At 34.3% G+C, this 21,471-nt stretch overlaps 2 long non-coding RNA genes across 2 annotated transcripts; one reads left to right on the forward strand and one right to left on the reverse strand.

Annotated features, from left to right (window-relative positions):
* Positions 1–5,453: 5,453 nt before the first annotated feature.
* On the reverse strand, positions 5,454–6,114 carry LOC135266926 (uncharacterized). Its single transcript, XR_010335146.1, has 2 exons — positions 5,823–6,114; positions 5,454–5,755 (listed from the first exon to the last, which is right to left on the reverse strand). It is a non-coding gene; the product is annotated as an uncharacterized LOC135266926 (long non-coding RNA).
* Positions 6,115–6,376: 262 nt separating this feature from the next.
* On the forward strand, positions 6,377–11,206 carry LOC135266925 (uncharacterized). The gene is made up of 4 exons (XR_010335145.1): positions 6,377–6,569; positions 6,623–7,496; positions 7,549–7,839; positions 7,894–11,206. It is a non-coding gene; the product is annotated as an uncharacterized LOC135266925 (long non-coding RNA).
* The last annotated feature ends 10,265 nt before the right edge of the window (positions 11,207–21,471 follow it).

A 21,471-nucleotide genomic window follows, 5' to 3' on the forward strand; every position in this document is an offset into this window, starting at 1 on the left:
AGAATTAAAAAGAAAATTTTTGGATTATTTATTAAGAGAAAAAGGATATGTTAAAGCATTAAAGGACTTAAATGGAAATATTGCTGAAGGTGATCGAATTTGGAATGAAAAATACAAAATTATTAATAATACTTTAGAACAACAAAATAACAGTTTAAAAACATTACAACAGGGCATTAAAGAAAAAGTGGATAATATTCATTCGGAAATTCAGCATGTACAAAATCAATTCATTGAAGTAAAAAATGAGTGGTCAAAAATAATTGAATCCCACACAAATGCTATTAATATGTTGGTTAAACAAATTAATGATCATTTATCATTAGATATTAGCCGATTAAGAACCACAAATCCCTCACAATCATCATCATCATCACCATCTTCTCCATTGTCAAAGAAGAAAAAGAAGAACAAAAGAAGTTTAGAGCCGGTCGTTGATGATAAAGTTAGTGAAAGTGTTGAAACAGTGTATCAAAAAAAGAAGAAAAAAGAAGTGAACTAGACTCAACAGGTATAAAGAAGTGAACTAGACTCAACAGGTATAAAAAATGAAAAAATTAGCAAAGCAAAATTTCAGTGTAAAAGAACAAATTGTAAATGAACTTTTTTCTAACGCTCGTCGCAACTTTAAAAGAAGACATACTATTATTAAACATTTAAATGATCTCTGGCAAGCTGATATAGCTGATTTTCAAAAGTATTCAAAACAAAACAGAGGATATAAATACATATTAGTTGTTATCAATTGTTTTTCTAAATTTGTTTGGTTAAAACCCTTAAAAACAAAATCAGCTCCGGAGGTGACAAAAGCAATGAAATCCATTTTATTAGAAAATAAAAAACAACAATTAACTCCAGAGAATTTACAAACGGATGCTGGAACTGAATTTTTTAATTCAAATTTTAAAAAACTAATGCAACAATTTAAAATTAACCACTATCGTACATTTAGCATTAAAAAAGCTGCAATAGCTGAACGCGTAATTCGTACAATTAAAACAAAAATATTCAAATTATGTTTATTATTAGGAACATATAAATGGATTGATAAAATTGAAAAAATTGCTAAAGAATATAATGCGTCAAAGCATCGTACAACTGGAAAAGCTCCTATTGAAGTAAATAGTTCAAATCAGCATGAATTAATGAGTAAATATAATAGATTAAAAATTGTTGATTCTAATCAAAAATTTAAAATTGGAGATTTTGTGCGTATAAGCAAAGAAAAATTTTTATTTGAAAAAGGATATACCCCTAACTGGAGTACAGAAATTTTTAAGATAATAAAAGTAAATCTGACAAATCCGGTGACATACCTATTGGAAGATTTAGAAGGTCAACCAATAAAAGGAGGATTTTATCAAGCAGAACTAAAAAAAACAAATTTCAAGGACGAATATTTGGTAGAAAAAATATTAAACCGCAAAGGAGATAAAGTTCTTGTACGGTGGTTAGGGTTTCCAACTGATAAGGATAGCTGGATAGGTATAAAAGAATTATTGTGAGGGTGTTTATTTTAGTCACATGCACACTTTTAATAATAATGAGTACTAATAATACATTATTAGCTCAAGTATTAGAATGTGAACAAATAATTCTTTATCTTCGAAATCTCATGCGACAAGAACTTTTGAAAATACACCGAATGGATTTATTTGAAATTTATGGACATCTACCAGAGTTTTATCAAGATGATGATAATATAAGGAGCGCGTTACCCTGTTTGGAACATTATGTGTTAAGTGCTGATGTAGATGTAAACGACGGACCACCACCATCAGCTGAATCGTGTTTTCTTTGTAAGAGTGCAAACACTGCAAACAAAGAGTGAAGATGAATCCGAATTTTCTAATTGTTTTTGGAACTTTGTTTCAAAACATAGTGTATATTTATTACCATCCTCCAACCAAGGACATCGTCGAATCATACATTTGTTTCAATAAATTAAATTCTACATGGCCTGAAAATTGGTATGAACTTCATCAAAATCAAACTTCGTTAAACATAGTGTATGAAATGAAAATCCCAAGTGACCACCTACTCAACAATAATGAAACGAATGTGGTGAACCAAACAGTGACAACGGAATTTCTGTCATCTTTTGTAATTCCTTACAAATTACGGCTGGTTTTTAAAAACAGACAGTATCATGATACGGATTGGAAATACTTACTTAAAAGTGATAAAATCGATATCATGTTAAGTTCTCAACAATATAAAAATTTATCTGCATCTTCTATAGTAACCAAAAATAAATTATCACATTATGATGACTTTTTTAAAAGATTTAATACAATTGAAAACATAACTAAAGCTAATAATTTAATAAGTAACCAAAATTTTACCTTTTTTTTAATTTGTGTAATAGTAGGAGTTACAGTGTTATTAGGTATAATAATTAATGTAATTTTATATTCTTTGTTACACCGTTTTACTAGTAGGAATTATGATGTTTGTAATCGTAATAATGTATGATGTAGTTTTATATACTTTTCTGTTATATAAACTTATGTTCTTGTAAAAATAAACTTTATAAATGAAACTAGTTTAAATTTGTTTTTATTTGTTAATTTCTTGTTCCTTATTTTTCCTGCCTCCTATTTTTACATTTTTGTAATTTTTAAATTTTAAGTACAGACTTTTAAATTTTCGCGATTTTAGATTTTTGAATTTGCCACCAATATTTGAAATATCCGCCATTTTGAAAAATCTAAATTCCCCCCTCCACCATAAACGTGACTGCTGTGACGTCACACGCGACGTTATTATGTTTTGATTGGCTGTTTTATTAAATATATTTTTTTGAAGGGAGAGAAGATTAAGTATTTTAAAAAAATATTCCTATTTTGCTTAGTTTCACGAAAGTAATACATCTGAAAACATGACGCGAATTATTATCGTTATTATTATAACTTTAATTGGGTATTCATCTTGTAAAAGTGTTGTTAGTGAAGTGAACGGTAATGATGATAATACAAACTGTACAAACCGATATTTATCTCAGTACTTAACAAATTTTGGATATCTACAACGTGAAAATCAAACTGAAGAAAACAGAACTTTTGAAGAGTTAAAATTTAATGAAAATAATTTTTCTGATGCCTTACTAGAATTTCAACGTACATATAATTTACCTTCTACCGGAAAAATTAACAACGAAACACTCAATTTCATAAAACAGCCGAGATGTGGAATGAAAGATGTATTATCTGAATATACATTGCATTTAACAAAGTGGAATAAAACCTCATTAAATTGGATGATATATACAAATAGTCGTTTTGAACGCAAAGTAGCTGTAAGGGCATTTGAGATTTGGCAAAAACATACTAGTTTAAAATTTTTTGAAACTCGTCAACCTGAAAATGCTAATATATTTATCGTATTTACATCGACTGAGCATACATTTTATATAATGAATAATATTCAAAAATGTTTTGCAAATTTTGATGGAAAAGGTAATGTGTTAGCTCACGCATATTTTCCCGATGGTGTAACTAATTTTACGGAAATACATTTAGACTCAAGTGAAAATTGGTCCTACAAAATACATGATGAAGATAATTTTTCACAACAAAATGATTCAGTTAATTTATTAGTAGTTTTATTACATGAAATAGGTCATACATTAGGACTTTCTCACAGTACAAATAAAGATGCTATAATGTTTCCTTATTATAAGTTAAGTAAATCTCTTAATACTTTAGATCTTCATGTTGATGATATATATGGTATAACAAGTTTATATGGTTACCCAATTTTAACTGACCCAAAAGTGATTCACAATTCGAGTACCACATATTCAATAAAAAATCTAACAACATCATTATCATCATCAACAACAACAACAACAACAACAACAACAACAACAACAACAACAACAACAACACCATCAACAACAACAAAAATACAAATAAATAAAATACCTTTAATTCCTGATTTATGTTCGCTAAAAAAATTTAATCATTTTTTAATTATTCAAAGTCATTTATATATTATTTATAATGAATGGTTTTGGATAATAGATTTTAATAATATGAAAGATTACGGTCAACCAATGAAAATTATAACTTGGCTAACATTTTTACCTAAAAATTTTACTAAAATTACTGCTATTGCTAGACGACCTTCCTCCGATGAAATTTTATTAATTATAAATGATATGATTTATATTGTTTCTTTGCCAAATTGGAGTCTTAAATATGGATATCCTAAAAAAATTTCACAAGAATTTAAATTAAATGTACCTATCAGAGCAATGGTTAACAATTATGATGGACAATTATATCTTTTTTCTGATGATAAATATGTAACAATAAACACTCATCATAATTATAGATCAAATTTAGGACTTATATCAAAAGATTTTAATGGTATACCAAATAAAATTACAGGAGCAATTCGTTTTACAAACGGAAAAATATATTTTTTTACTAAAAAAAATTACTATGAGTATGATGAATTTACTAATACTTTAATTAGAGCTGGCAAAAAGGATTTATCAATTTTTGGAATTAATTGTCCTAACGAACCAATCTTATTACAATTAAAGAATTTAATCTCTTCACTTATTCATTTTAATACAAAATATGAGGAAGCAAACGATGAGGATGAGAATGAGTAATTTTGATAAGATTAGTTAACCGCAAACGTAGATAAACAGATGTAAAAAATTGAATTATTAATTTTTTTAAGGTTAATTAACCATAAATATAAATAGATACATTTTTTGATAAATTTCAACTATAAAAACAGTCTGATTGAATTTAGGTGTTAATCTTAAAGTGACTGCGTTAATATGAAACCAAATCGACTAGAACTTCTATGTCAGAAATGTATTATAGAAAATTGTTGGAATAATCGAGAGAAGTTATATCAAGTTTTGAAATATTTACATGCGATGATACCAACGAAAATTTTTCATGAATTCTTAATCGCATTACCAACGATAAGGTGGCAGAAAATTTTCGAGAACAAGAAACCATATTATGCAAAAAATCCTGGTTCAGATGAAGATTTCATCGAAGGTCTTGAAATCTACGAGAATAATAACAGAAAATTGATGGATTATAAATACGATAAATATATTGATGATGATAATTTGTACTTGCATATCATGTTTGAAGTTGCAGTTTACGATTTGTATTTACCTTTTTTTGGTGCATCAACAATGTGTTTAAAAGGTAATTATTATAAATTTAAAAGTGTAAACAAAAAGTTTCGTTATTGTATAGACTGTTATAAGTTTTATAAGAATTTATATAAAAATGTACAAGATTCATGTATTTTTTCGTTTAAACAATGTTATGAACATACTATAATAAGAACAATTGATTTTGGAAATTACGTTAAGGATGATTTATTTTGGTGTGCATTATGTATTAAAAAACCTTTGTTTGCTAACACTTCATCAACTTGTAGAAAAACTTGAAAAAGTTGAAATAAAACTATAATTTTATTACAAGTGTTTTATTTGATTTTTAGATAAATACAATAATACAATACAATACAGATAACAGATATTTTAAAAATTAATATAATACTTTCCATATATCAATATGAAGTATCGTTCTATTACATATTATATCTAATCTTACTTTAAACGTATAATTTAAAAAATGTACTATTTTTATATAGTGTTCTTGATCGTCTAGTGGCGGATCTCCTACATTGATGAAGGCAAATGATAAATGATGTTGTAGATCTAATGGTATAACTACATCTTCAATTATGTTTTTTATGATGAGTGTTTCATCTGAAAATTAAAAAAATATATATATAATTAATTGTATGTAATAAAATAATCAAACATTTTAACTTACCGACAGAAAGATCATTGTTGCCCATGAATATCAAATTCATTGTGATGATGGAATATTCAACATGTAAAACTAATCACTGTTTAAAGTGGATCGCATATATATAGGAATGAATCCCCTCTATAACACATTTATCAAAGAAAAACAAGAATTTCTGTGGTCGTGATGCAAAATAACAAACAAAATTTTATTTTTTTCCTTCAAATATACATGATTAGATACGATATGATATCAATAATCAAAATGTGGTTTAATCTTCTTCCTAACTTGAAAACAAACAAACACAAACAAAAACAAAAACAGGAAATTCTTAGATATAATATGATTTTATGAAAAAAAGTGGAAGTAATTAGTTTTTTCGTTTATTATTATTATTATTATTATTATTATTATTATTATTATTATTATTATTATTATTATTACTTGTATATTAACTTGTTCTAACTCGTTCTAACTTGTCTTATTAAGATAAGTTAGGAATTTGTTGTTTACCATAAAAACAGGATGTTCTTAGATAAGATAAGATAAGATTTTGTGGTTAACCACAAATGGAATTACGTAGGTTTACCTTGTTCTAACTTGTTTTATTACGATAAGATATGTTTATTAACGTGTTCAGACTTGTCTTCTTATTAAGAAAAGATATTTAAGAAGTGGATGTTATCATTTGATTCAGTTGGCTTCCACGAGTTATTCGGTAAACAAGTGAGTGATACCATTTTTTTAAATTCTTCTTCACAAAAGAAATAAGTAAGTGAGTTTTTGAAATTTTATTATTTACTTAAATTTATTTTTTATAATAGAAATGGAAAATAATCTTCCAAATTATTATATAAATAATTATGACCCAGAACCTCTAATTGTTGATGAACCCTCAGCTTCAACAAATCTTGAAGACCCTTCAGGCAGTGAAAACAATCCTTCAGGCAGTGAAAACAATGAAGTTGGTCCAGATGAAATTTTATTACAATTAAATCAACGAGGTGCATGTGAATTGCCTCCACTTATTAAAATTGATTCTCTAATTCAGAAGAAAGAATATAAAATAAGAAATCTCATAAGATTGAAAACAAAAACAGGATGGGGCGTTATATGCGAAATTGATGAGGGTAACTTCTTTATTCCTCAAAGAATTGTATCAATTTTAAATAACAGAGCCATAAAATATCTGTTAAGTGGAAAAGGTTCCGTAATAATTTACTTAGGAAAAAAAAATACGGGACAGGTGAACTGGGCTAATATTGTCGAGTTTAAAAAGATCACATAATTATGTCTGCTACTCCGTTAACAACATTATCATCATCATCATCATCACCACCACCTCCATCACCATCAACATCAGCTTCCTCTTCTTTGACGTCGACTTTCGCATTATCAACTATAAATTTAGAGAAATTTATTGAAATTCTACGATGTCCAAAAAAATATAAAATTTTTTTACAAAACGCTATTTCCGATTATGATTATAAAACCTTTAAAAATTTTATTAGAAACAAGGAAAAAATTTTAGAAAATAATCAACAACAAGCAACAAGTTTAGGAGAGAAAAAAAAATATGAATACTACATTTCAAGAGTAAAAACTTTATTCACGCACTTTCAAGAAAAAATATCCTCTTCAACAAAATATGGAAAAGGTTTACAACAAGATATACGTCAGAAAATTTCCTTTGTTAAAGTAAGTATTTTTTTTAAATTAAGAAATTAATTTAATTAATTTATATTTTTAGATTTCATCAGCTTTTAATAATCGGCTACGAACTTATTTAATCAGCAATAATTATTACATAGAACCGAAATATTTTTTTGAACATTGCAAGGAAATTCTAATTATCAAATTTGAAAAAATTTTACGAAAATTAGGAGCTTTTAAAATTAACATTATATTAAATTGTATTTATCAATTAAAAGTAACTAAAGAACATGCCTTTCGAAGTTTTAACACCCAGAATCAATCAGTCTTTCACTCTGAAGAAATACCTTCAATTTTAGAAAATTTATTTGATGCTATATTAAATCAGGTAAAATATAAGTAATAACATTTATTTTTTTGTTAATTTTTATGAAATTTACAGATGGATGATTTCACTGAAAATAAGTCTGGTGAAGCATTAGAAAGTATTGAAAATTTGATGATTTCCATAAACAAATTATCGATATTTAATATATCGCAAAATGAAGAAGAAGAAGAAGATACCACCTCCCATTCTAGTGACTCTGGGGGAACATACATTCCTCTTCCTATTGAGCTGAAACGAAAAGGTTCTTGTTTTATTAATATTTTTAATAATGATAATTATTGTTTTGTTTATTCTATCTTGGCTGCACTTTTTCCTGTTAATCACTCTAAATATGAGAGAGTTGAATCTTATCCTAGTAATGTTCATGAAATTTTAAACTTAAAAAATATTGAAATGCCTGTTAAAATAAAAGATATTTCCAAATTTGAAAAACAGAATCCTACTATTTCTATTAATGTATTTAAATTCAACGAAAAAACCCGACAAATTGATGGTCCTATTTATCATACAAAAAATGTAAAAGAAAAACATATAAATTTATTATATTTAACTAAAAATAATATTAACACTAATGGTCATTATTGCTTAATTACTAATCTTGCAAAAGCATGTGGAAGCAGCATAAGTAAAAATGAGCATCAAATATTTTTTTGTGATCGTTGTTTACAACATATTCCTTCGAAATCAAAAGATAAAATTGATAGACATAAACGGGATTGTTCAACATTTCCTGCAGTTAAAACAAGCTTACCTGAACCGAATTCTCCAGAAAGTCTTTTACATTTTTCACAGTTTAAGTCATTGCTACGTTTACCATTTGTTATATATGCAGACTTTGAATGTTTAACAGTTCCATTAGATACTTGTTACCCCAATACAAAAAATTCTTTTACGAATCCATATCAAAAACATGTTGCATATAGTATAGCATATTTTATTAAATGTTCTTTTGATAGTAAATTAGATAGTTTTAAGACTTATAGAGGAGAAAAGCCTCAAGAGTGGTTTATTTCAGAATTAAAAGAAATTTGCAAATTTGTAAATAAAATATTGTTAAAACAAAAGAAAATACTAAATAAACCTCTATCAGAATTAGAAAAAGAGTTACATGAAACAACTAATAATTGTAATTTATGTGGTTACAATTTTACAGATAATAATAAAAAAGTTATACATCATAACCATTTAACTGGTGAATTTATTTCTACAATATGCAATAATTGTAATTTACAAATTCAAATTTCAAATAAGTTGCCAGTTTTTTTACATAATTTGTCTGGATATGACGCTCACCTTTTTATTACAGAATTTATTAATAATTTTTCAAATACTGAAATAATACCATTGAATCATGAAAATTATATTTCATTTTCAGGAATACATTGTAACATGAAAATTACGTTTTTAGATTCTTTTCGCTTTCTACCTACATCATTAGATAAACTTGTATCTTTTTTAAAGCCAAATCAGTTTTCTCTTATGAAAGCTTTTTTCCCCAATGTTACAGATAATGTTTTTCAATTATTATTAAAAAAAGGAGTATTTCCGTATGATTATATCACTTCCTTATCTGTCTTCGAAGATACCCAATTACCAACAAAACCACAATTTTTTAATCGAATGATAAATAAACATATTTCAGATAAAGATTATTTTCATGCACAGAATGTTTGGGAAAAATTTGGAATTAAAACTTTAGGAGAATACTCCGATTTATATTTAAAATGTGATGTAATTCAATTAGCTGATGTTTTCGAAAATTTTCGCGACTTAACAATGAAATATTACCAACTTGATGCTGCATCCTTCTATACTAGTCCAGGCCTTTCATGGGCAGCTGCTTTAAAAATCACAAAAGTTAAACTTGAATTGTTTACCGATAGTGAAATGTTTTTGTTCATCGAAAAATCAATACGCGGAGGAATTACTCAAGCGGTACATAGATATGCTGAATGTAATAATACACATTATTCAAAAACATATGATCCTACAAAACCTATAGATTATCTTTTTTATATCGATGCTAACAATTTATATGGCTGGGCTTTAAGTCAAAAGTTACCTATTGGAAATTTTCATTGGTTATCAACAAATGAAATTAATGAAATTTTCGCTGAGCCTCAAAAATTAAATACTAATGATAACAAAGGGTTTATTTTAGAAGTTGACTTATATTATGATAAAAGTATACACGATGAACATGATGATTTTCCTTTTTGTCCTGAACCACGAAATTCAAAGTTAATGTGTACGTTATATGATAAACAAAATTACGTTATACATTATAAAAATTTGTTACAGTGTATAAAATATGGTTTACAAATTAAAAAAATTCATCGAGTTTTAACATTTGACCAAGACGCATGGTTAAAACCTTATATTGAATTTAATACAAAATTGCGTATGGAAGCTAAAAATGAATTCGAGAAAGGATTTTTTAAACTTTTAATAAATTCTATCTTTGGAAAAACATTAGAATCAGACCGGAAAAAACGTAAAATTGTATTAGTAAAAAATTGGAAACAAGCCAGAAAATACATTCTAAAACCAGAATTTAAAAACGTTAAAATACTAAATAAGAATTTAGTTAGCATCGAATTAAATAAAACCGAAATCAAAATGAAAAGGCCAATCTACGTAGGATTTACGGTTTTAGAATTATCAAAAATTATTATGTACGATTTTCATTACGATTTTATTAATAAGCAAATAAAAAATTATTTTCAATCAAAATTATTATATATGGATACTGATAGTTTTATTTATAAAATGACATGTAAAAAAGAAAATTATTCGCTTTATGATCTAATACGAGATTTTGCAAATTCAAAATTTGATACTAGTGATTATGATGTAAATAATATTTGGAATATTCCTCTTGTAAATAAAAAAATTCCAGGATTAATGAAAGATGAATTGAATGGTAAAATTCTTACAGAGTTTATTACTCTAAGACCAAAAGTTTATGATTATAAAGTGAATGGAGAAGTAAAAGAGCCTAAAATAAAGGGAATTAAAAAAAGTGCAGTCATTATAGATTTTGTAGATAATGTTGATAATGATAGTTATAGGATTACTAATACTAGAAAAATAGAATTTAACGATATATATGAATGTTTATTTAATAATACAGTAGGTTATGTTAATTTTAATACTATAAGATCAATTAATCATGAACTATTTTCTGTAAATATTAATAAGTTAGGATTAAATGCATTAGATAATAAGAGATATATTTTAGATGATCTAATTAGTACTCACGCTTGGGGGCATTATTCAATTCCTTAACCCCTTCTAAGTTTTTGTAAAATTTAATACTTTTTTTAAATATTTTTTCCAAATATTAATAAAATATTTGTTTGTTCTATTTCCTGTTTTATTTTTTATCGAACCTAATACGTATTTACTTAGATAAACATTAGCGTCCAAGCAAAGCAGAGCGGAGATCACCCCTCTCAAGTTTCGCTTTGACAAAAAAATAAATAAATAAAAAACTACATATACTAGAATTTTTTTTTTTCAGAAAAAAATTACTCCTTATTCCTGTTCTCCCATTAATACAATTTAGCGTAGTAGGAGGTAGTTAGATAAACACTAGAGCGATTTTTTCTGTTCTCCTAATAATCCATTTAAAATTGCTTAACTCAATACAGCATGTTTTGTATACTTCATGTATTCAAAATTGCACATTTCAAAAATCATATATTCAAAATTTCACAACCCCAAAAACCAAAAATTTCACAACCCCAAAATTCGCAAACGCGCGGGGGTGTGTGGTGTGTTGCGTCGGTCGGCCATCATCATCTGATATTGGCGGGAAGTTTAAAAAATAAAAAAAAAATAATTAAAATGGAGGCCAGCAGCGCCATCTTTGATTGAAGGCGGCGGCGGCGGCGCTGACTGACGGCAGCGCCATCTAGCGAAAAGCTTGCAGACCGTACCGTGGCGCCATCTAACGTGAGAATTTAAACCGAATTTGTGACGACATCGGCGCTTATATCCTACTTGCAGATAGGTGTGAAAACTTTTTTTTATTTGTATAGAAATTAATTTGTGGCCCTGAAAAGGGCCATTTATGTATGCCCTCGACGGCCTTAAACAGTCGATAATCCAGGACGTCACCACCATCATCATCATCATCATTATCATCATCATCGGTTCGTAGTCGACGACGACGAAGACGACGACAAATGAGATTATTGCCATAGCTCACTTCTTTCTTTTAGGAGAAGCAGGAGATTTCTTCGCTTTAGCAGATATAGCCTTGGCGCTTTTTGGTTTCGGTGCCTTAGGTTTCTTCGTTGGACCGGCCTTATTTGATTTCTTTGCTTTCGAAGGTGATTTCGGCTTTGATGAAGCTGTTGCCGCAACAGCTCTACCTGTAGAGGAAGCAGCGGTTGTTTTCTTCTCAGCGCCGACAGAAGCGGCCTTTTTTGCTTTCGCGACGGCTACGCTCTTCTTTTCGGCTGCGACTTTTTTCGCTTTTGGCGAAGATGGTTTCTTACCGGTTTTTGGTGCCGAAACGGCGGAACGTTTTCCAGTGTTTTTTTTAACTTTTGAAACTGCTGAGGATTTTTTCTTTCTTTCGCCAGTAGCAGCGGCTGCCGCGGCGGCAGCAGCTCTAGCAGCAGAAGCAGCAGCAGCAGCTCTGGCCTTTGCACCACCACCGGAGGCGGACGAGGAAGCAAGTTTAAACGATCCAGAAGCTCCCTTACCTTTCGTCTGAACCAAAGAACCAGAAGCGACGGCGCCTTTTAGATACTTCTTGATAAATGGTGCAACTTTCTCGGCATCTACCTTGTAATTGGCGGCGACGAATTTTTTTATAGCTTGAAGAGAAGAACCACCACGTTCCTTTAAACCCTTAATAGCGTTATTGACCATCTCGGAAGTGGGAGGATGAGAAGGTTTGGCTCTAGGATTTTTTGCTTTCTTCTCCTTTTTAGCATGATGATGAACTTGAGGTGAAGTCGTCGAAGCAGCAGCATTAGCCGATGCGGATTGATTTTCTACGTCTGCCATTTTTTTCTCGTATTCTCGTATTATTATTATGACAGCAGAATAGATATATACTTGATAGGTAGTATATAGTAGGTAAATATAAACCTAAACGAACCAACCAACACAATTCGAATACACGAGCGCTCAAACTAAAGATATTTTCGCGCCACGACTAAGTTGTTACCGCGAAGCTTTTTGGCCCTTGTGGCGCAGCTCAGCGTAGCAGCGGTAACAATGGTCGTTACTTGTATGAAACTTCATTTGAAGTCACGAACTGAAAAGTTCGGGGTTCGGTCGGAATGAAACTACTGAGTAAGCATTAAATGAGACAAGGGAAGGAAGGAAGAGCTGGTGGAGGGTCGATAGCGCCCATCGCAGAGACCAGCGTGGTTTTTAGAAGGGAATGAGTACAGGTTGAACACTCACTGACTTAGACTCACTTCATGACTGATTGATTACTGACTTGGTGTGGCTAAGGGTGGCTCGTTTTATGTTAAACAACCCTTAGCCGACATCCAATGGGCTCACAAGGGGTGAGTGTGGGTGGAGCGGTAATTCGTATTGAGGGGTTTTTCGCAGAATTGCGGGGAAAACCCAGAAGGCTCTCGAGAGCGACGCGCGGATTGGTTGGGGCTGGTAACAAGTCGCCCCCGGTTTGAGACGCGAGACGGGCTCGGAGCATTCTGGGTTATTGGCGGAGAGGCGGAGAGGAATGTCTCGTGTTTATTTTATAAGAACAATGTACATAAATGTTAAAATAAAATCACAACAATAATTGCACGAAATAAATGTAAAAGACATGGTGAAAAATGAAAAATGGTAGCCGCAGGCGTACCGCTTAGCTTCTAGCGTAGCCCGTTGCCAGATAGCTAACCTTAACGAGTATTTACAGAAATAGTTACCGCGAACTTTATAATTAACTTAGACTAATTACGTAATTATCCTACACTCACTCGCGGGTTTATATACACAGGAAAGAAAATGAAATATTGTCTTTATCGAGCCAAGGGCGCGGGTCGCATCCGGTCTACATGGACCTTGGTTGGTTTAGGGTCGGAGTCCACTAGGTACATGCCGCCATCTCCGAGCGCTTGGATGACTGGAAATGGACCTCTCCATTTGGACGCGAACGGCTGGCTTCCCAGCGGTAAGAACTGAATAAGAACCTGATCGCCAGGTTCGTAGGTGGGTGGTGGATGATGTGGGGGTTCCACATCGAGTTTTCGCGCCACGTAGTGTTCTTGGTGCCTTCGCGCTTGTTGGCGAAGAGCTTCAGGTTCGGGCCGCGCTTCTCTCGCTTTTGGGCCATCCCATTCGCCTGGGAATTGGAGTTCCACCCCGTAGAGCAGCTGGCTCGGTGGTTGCCCCGTGGCTGCGTTTCTTCGTTTTCGTAGGGTAAACAAGATACCCGGAAGTTGGATATCCCAATCGAGTTGGGATTTCTGATGTAGGTGGATTTTAAGAAGCTTTTTGAGCTCCTGATTACGCCTTTCCGTAGGGTTTTGCCGGGGCGTGTAGGTGGCGGTAGTCCATGGTTGGCATCCCCAACGTTGGCATGCTTTTGTCCATCTGCTGCTTGTGAACTGGGGGCCGTTGTCCGTGATGATGTTCTTGGGGTAGCCAAACCGGGCAAAAACTTCCTTGTCGAAGATTGTTATTATAGTTTTCGCACTGGCTTCTTGTACTGGGTACGCTTCGACCCATCGAGTAAATAGATCCGTGATTGTGACAATGAACCTATTGCCCCTGGGCGTGATGGGATAAGGCCCCATGACATCGCAGGCGATGGTTTCGAAGGGCCTTTGGGGGCGACGCGGTCGTAACGGTGCAAGGGTTTGATTGGGGCGTTTTTTGAACCGCGCGCATAGTAAACATGTACTCACGTAGTCTCGCACGTCTTGTCTCAAGGAGGGCCAGTGAAAATTATTCCGAATTAGGCGCTCACTTTCGTCAGCCCCAGGGTGTCCAGCTAATGTTGCGTCGTGATGTTCGAAGAGCACGCGCTCCTTAATGCCAGCTGGTACGTAGAGCGTGTTCTTAGGGCGACGGCACAGGTAGCCATTGTCGATGCAATAGTTTTTGTAGAATCCACTTTGCCAACCGTTGCCTTCGGGGGGGTTTTCCTCCATGTCTCGGCGCTGGTTAATCAACCGTCGGGTTAAGGCATCGCTAATCTGAGCCTGTCGGACCTCTTCTGCTATGGTTAGGATTTTCTCCTGGGAAATTCCATCTTGTTTGTCGACCTCAGGTGGTGGTTCAGGTGGAGGCTCTTCGATGGGGGCTTCGTCTTCGGCAATCTCTTCATCGTGTCTTGGCATGTCTATTGAAACACTGGCGGGGCACGCACTTACTTGGAGCGGTGTTGATGTCGCAGTGTCTTCGCTTTTTGCAGCAAGGGGGCTGTCATGGCGTTTTGGGGTCCCTTTTTCGAGGGCTTTGCTGTGGTAGAACACCTGGTTGTTCGGTACCTGACGAGCTTTAGTCGTGGTTTCGGAAGTGACAGCCAGTACCTCCTTGTCCAAGGAAGCGGTTGTCCTCGGCGTGGAGGCTACGTGCGAGCCAACGGCGCCGGCGACAGCGGTTTGGACCGAAACGGTCGTGTTCATAGGGGGCTGTACCTCCGAGGCAGGTCGAAATTCGGTTGCTGGTGTTGAGGTTACGGTTGAACCTTCGGTTTCGCGAATTTTTGGGGCTGCGGTTGAGCCTTGATTCGTAGTGGTTGTAGCAGCAAGGGGGCTGCTATTGCGTGGAGTTAGTTTAGCGACTGGGACAGTTACGGCCTCGATGATAGATTTGAAAATCGCAGCAGTTGTTTCCTTGTCCAAGGAAACGGTTGTTTTCGGCATGGGGGCTGCGTCAGAGCCAACGGTGCGCGTGAAAACGGGTGCTCTCGACGTGGGGGCTGCGGTAGAGCCGGCGGCACGTGGAGAATGACGTGGATGGGGCTGCGTTTCGAATTTCGGTTCAGGGGGCGCACTGTTTACTGTCGCGGATTTTTGTTTTGAAAAGTTGGGCGCCACTGGAAGCAGATTTTGGGGCCCCTCTTCCAGTAGGGGTTGAGGTTTGGCCTCGGCGAAGTTTACTGCTGGGGACCGGACGACATGGCTTTGGGCTGAGCCTTGGCGACGGCCCCATTTTCGTTTCCCGACGAAAATGTTCGTGGTTTCGCAGAGCAGTCCCGATGAAAGTGAAAGCCGGGACAAAAACGGCACTTTGGTAGCGAAGGGGGCTGCCGAGTGTGGTTCGAGGGTAAACGCTTTCTGTTTTCCTCTACTTGGATCATGGCTTCGATAAAATCGTTCATCGATTGCGGAAATACAGTTCCGCTAGCCGCAGCGAGTTCCGGTGTCAGCAACCCGGCTGTGAGTCGCACCAGTTGCGACTCCGGCAGTTCGGGTGCTACTCGCTTTGCTAGGAGCCATTTTCGTCGAAGAAAATGCTCCACGTTTTCGTTTCGTTGACCGTCGCCGTAGAGTGACGCTTTGAGTTTAAACAAATGACTCACCCCGTTGTATCGGTTCAGGAAGGCGGCGGTGAAATCCTCGTATGTGGGAATGAGCGATCCGTTGAGTCTCCACCACTCTTTGGCGGGCCCCCGGAGTTGTGAAACGATTCTCTGAAGGCGAATCTCCTGGTTGTCGTTGTTGATTCGAAGGAGGCATGTGTCCAGGAATCGTTGTGGGTCCTCGTGATTTTCGCCGAAAAACTCTGGTAGTGGCAAGGGTTCTTGCGGTGCTGGAGTTTCGTTGTTGGTCCGGAGCGACTCATGGAACTGAGTTTGGGCTCTTGCAGCGTCGATTTGAGCTTGAATAAGCTCGCGAATGGCTTCGGTCAGGGCGTCCATGGCGTTGATTTGGTTTAATGTTGCACTAGCACGAGTACTGGGCATCACTTGGAGGGCATGAGGGTAAGGGTAGTGGATAAGTCGGCGTCTCCGACGTCGAAACAGCCCCACGTTGGGCGCCAAATTGTTACCGCGAAGCTTTTTGGCCCTTGTGGCGCAGCTCAGCGTAGCAGCGGTAACAATGGTCGTTACTTGTATGAAACTTCATTTGAAGTCACGAACTGAAAAGTTCGGGGTTCGGTCGGAATGAAACTACTGAGTAAGCATTAAATGAGACAAGGGAAGGAAGGAAGAGCTGGTGGAGGGTCGATAGCGCCCATCGCAGAGACCAGCGTGGTTTTTAGAAGGGAATGAGTACAGGTTGAACACTCACTGACTTAGACTCACTTCATGACTGATTGATTACTGACTTGGTGTGGCTAAGGGTGGCTCGTTTTATGTTAAACAACCCTTAGCCGACATCCAATGGGCTCACAAGGGGTGAGTGTGGGTGGAGCGGTAATTCGTATTGAGGGGTTTTTCGCAGAATTGCGGGGAAAACCCAGAAGGCTCTCGAGAGCGACGCGCGGATTGGTTGGGGCTGGTAACAAAGTTTTTATTGCCTAGAAAATAAACCCGACCGCGGACTAAACAAACACCACGCTCGCCAACATTAAAATTATCGGGGCCTCACACTAGACTTTGGCGTGATGACATCGTTCCTTTTTGACGATCGTCAATGTTTTCGAGCCGACGACAAAACCAATTTTGAAAAAAAGATTTTTCCTATATATTCTGAAATTTATATCAACGAAACGACTATTCTCAGGACCTAGTGACGTCCTTACAGACGCTCGCCGTACCGACGACTTATTCGCGGTTAAAGAGAACATCAAACTGCGACGTCGTCGACAGATACTTATTGGGTAAACGTGAAAAGTTGGTCTTTGGTCTGTCGAAAGTCTAATCTATCCTCTACCGAATGCCAATAAGAATTTTTTTAAATACTTTTGTTTTTGTGCGGAAAAATTCTTTCAAAACAGTCGATGCACGAAACGAAACCAACTACGAAACCGGAACTTTTTGGAAGATGACGGGCCCCAGGAGTCATTAGGGTACATTGAATGCAAACATTAAAAAAAAAATAGTTGTTTATGTTTTCTAAAAGTTTTTTCTATACTTTGGTCTTGATAAAAACAACGAAATCTCAAAAAACATTCGAAGATGCAAACGTTTGATGTAAACTGTTGTATGATAGAAAATGTCACAATAAAAACGTTTATTTTATTAATATTTGTTGTTTTAGTATACTTATAACTTTACCGATGTTTCATTATTGTACAATACTCTATTTTATAAATAAAATGCATTTCTAAATAGAAACAAATTTGATTCGTTTCGTTGCAATGCGTTGTCATCTATACGTTCTAACTATTAGCAACATTCACTGAAAACTATTTTTAAACTTATCAATTTTGTATTTCAATTTCAATTTCAATAGTTAGTTCTATCCACCTACGTAATACAAATTCTGTCACTTTACACAAACACAAAAATGTGTTATAGTGAAGAATATGTAGGTAGTTAGTTACCAACCTATACACGTTAAAATATACTTTGGTTTTATTTGTTTGCATCTTACTGTTTTGTTTTTCTTTACCTAAAGTAAAAACCAAAATTCAACTTGGAACCAAAATTATTATAGAAAAGAACAACAACAACAACAACAACAACAACAACAACAACAACAACAACAACAGATGACAATGTAGTTTACTTCTTTCGTTTATATGAGATGCTTTTTTTCAAGTGACACTTCACAAATTGTAAATTCTACTAAAACAGATATACCTAATGTCTGTTTGTCTCTTTCTCTCTCTCTCTTGCACTCAGTAATAAATTGGTACTTTTTAATAAATTAATAATACCTAGATAATAGGAAACTCTTTCCTTCGATGTCGACAATGGCGCGCGCGTATAAAATAAAAATAATTATAACTTGGAAGATAATTTAAAAATTATCACTAAAATATTTTTATTTATTTGCCTACGCAATTAGATAGAAATTTGGTAGAAATCTATTTTTACTAATTTGGATGATTTTTGATATATGAACCGAATATTTGATTGCATGTTTCAACAATAACTAAGATTAAATTCTCGAAACGTTTTACGTGGCGTATCATAATCTATTTTGCATTTAGATTAAAAAAAAGTATGTAATGTTTTGGTTAAGCACAAACGTGTTTCTAACTGTTTTTTTTTGTGATTTGAAGTAAAAAAAGTCATATACAAAATGAAAATTTTAAATATGATAGAAAGACAGATTGATAGATTAAGTAGTTTAAGTTTACTAGATATAGATAGTTTAAGTTTAATCTGGTTTTTTTTAATTCTTAAGCACACAACGTCAAAGAAGTTAATTAAAATGGTGCCAAATGTTTATAAATATTAGATCATTTGTCTGCTGATCTACTTAATTCATAAACCGAGTAAGTATTGTAGACTTTATTGAATCAATAAAAAATTTACAACTTTTGATGAAACAAATATGTTTTTTATAAAAAATATTTATAGTGTTAATTTGAAGATATTTAAAAAAATAATATTTGTTACAAATTTTTATTTTATTAACAAAAATTGAAATAGTCATTACAGAACGCCACCGAGTTACTTTAAAATTGAAGAGGATAATTAATAAATAAGTTTATTAAAAAATCGAGAAATATTTGTTTGAATAAGATAGATTTATACAAATTCATTATTGTTTTAAAAATTAGTAAACATGGTTTTCTTTATCTGTAGATATTATAGCTAATAAAGATGCGTAAATTTTCTAGATCAGGCAACTAACATTTTAAGCATTGTCATAAAATTGTCATTTTTTGACTATTTTTCATTTGGAAGTATATTAAGTATTTAATATAAATACTTTTTTTTTGTTTTAATCAGTTATTATTAATTCTATTACATTTATTTTTTTGTTTTGTTTTTACTTTCCAATATTAAAGCTTCTGTACTAATAATATTAGCTTTGTTTGCGTAGGATATTTAGGACTAATCCTAAATTAGTCCAAGACTCATTTAAAGCGCATGTGCGGTTCTGAACCAGCTATGGATTATCGTTTACCACAAACAATAATATACCGTTGTCAAGTATGCAGTAAATGTTTAAAAATCGGAAAACCGCAAAAAATTATCACACATTTATAAAAGAGAAACATTGGTACAAAAAAGTGTAAAATGTAAAAAACTACTCATTTTCACATTCACAAAAGTTATTTTACAAATAATTTCGATTTAGTAATATATTAAATAAATCTCAATAATAAAATAGACAGTAAAGCACCAAAACACGAGAGTAACAAAGACAAAACCGCTTTCGTCAACTGCGCAAGTCTAGAACTAAAAATCTTTGATCGAATGAACATGAAGATCGTTTGGACTGGTTCTGAACTGATCCGGTATCTAGGTTATATTCTCGACCGTGAACGACGGCCTGTAACTAAAAGTTCAGGTTTTTTTCTCATATGTACTGTGCATGCAATTAATGCCAGAACAAGCTCATCGATCGCTATCGTGAACAAAGCTTTTGATTCCCTATCTGTATACCTATGACTAAACGTAATTATCATAGTAAGATATTATTTTATTTATCTGTTTAAGGTTTGAGTATAATTGTACAAGTACAAGTATAGAGTTAAGAAGATAAAGTCAGGTTAGGTCAGGTCAGATCAGGTCGGGTCGGGTCGGGTCAAGTCGGGTCGGGTCGGGTCGGGTCGGGTCGGGTCGGGTCGGGTCGGGTCGAGTCGAGTCGAGTCGAGTCGGGTCGGGTCGGGTATTAGAGAGGGGTATTGAAAATGAAGAAATATAAGCAAAAACTTATAAGTGTGCAGAGGAAACTCCTTCGGCCCACATCTTGACTACGCACTCGCGAAGGGTAAGATAGCCACGGGAATGCTGAGATCTCTCGTATGTCGGCGGAGCGCGTTGTCAATTGACAACAAGCTCTTGTTGTACAAATCAGTGATCCGACCTACCATGACTTATGCTTCTGTGGCTTGGGCGTTCGCGCCCTGTAAGACTCGGATGCATAAGTTACAAACTTTCCAAAACAAATTTCTCCGTCAAGCATTCAACGCCCCGTGGTTTGTTCGCAACAACCAATTGCACCGAGAGGCGAAGATGCCGACGATGGAGGAATTCTTCCGTGAGACCGCCGAGCGAGCCTTTTCGAAGGCGGAAGCCCACCCGAACCCCCTGGTGCGAGAGGCCGTTGACTACGACGAAAACGGTCCGTCCAGATGCAAGAGGCCAAGGATGGCTCTCTTGTGATCGAAAAATGCCTTCTCACTCAGATCTTCCGAATCTGGTAAGCATCAAATGTCATTGCCACATTTATCTGTCGCAGCTCTTTTCAGATTCCATCAAATGGATCACTTCGGGGGAATCCCCGGAGCGCCCTCTTCTTTTCTTCTGGCGCCATGCAAACCGGCATGGCTACCCAGCGTGCGTTCAGGTATGAAGGACCAATGGTTCCGATCCCTAAGGTGACGCGAGGGGTTTTAGTGGGTATTGTCGGCTTGCACATTTACCGACCGAGTCCCACATAACCAGACCTAGTCTGGTATGCGTAAAAGCATTTCCCCTCAGATAATAGCAGAGGTCGCTTCTGGCTTCTATCGCCTTTCAAATTAAAGACAGTAGGAAGGTACTTGATAGAACAGGCAACAAGCATAAAGTGATAGAGCAATCTATCACGGCATGGCAAGCCAGATGGGACAACAGTTCCAAAAGAAAATGGACGC

The sequence above is a fragment of the Tribolium castaneum genome, chromosome 8, assembly GCF_031307605.1.
Source record: "Tribolium castaneum strain GA2 chromosome 8, icTriCast1.1, whole genome shotgun sequence".
Taxonomy (NCBI): domain Eukaryota; kingdom Metazoa; phylum Arthropoda; class Insecta; order Coleoptera; family Tenebrionidae; genus Tribolium; species Tribolium castaneum.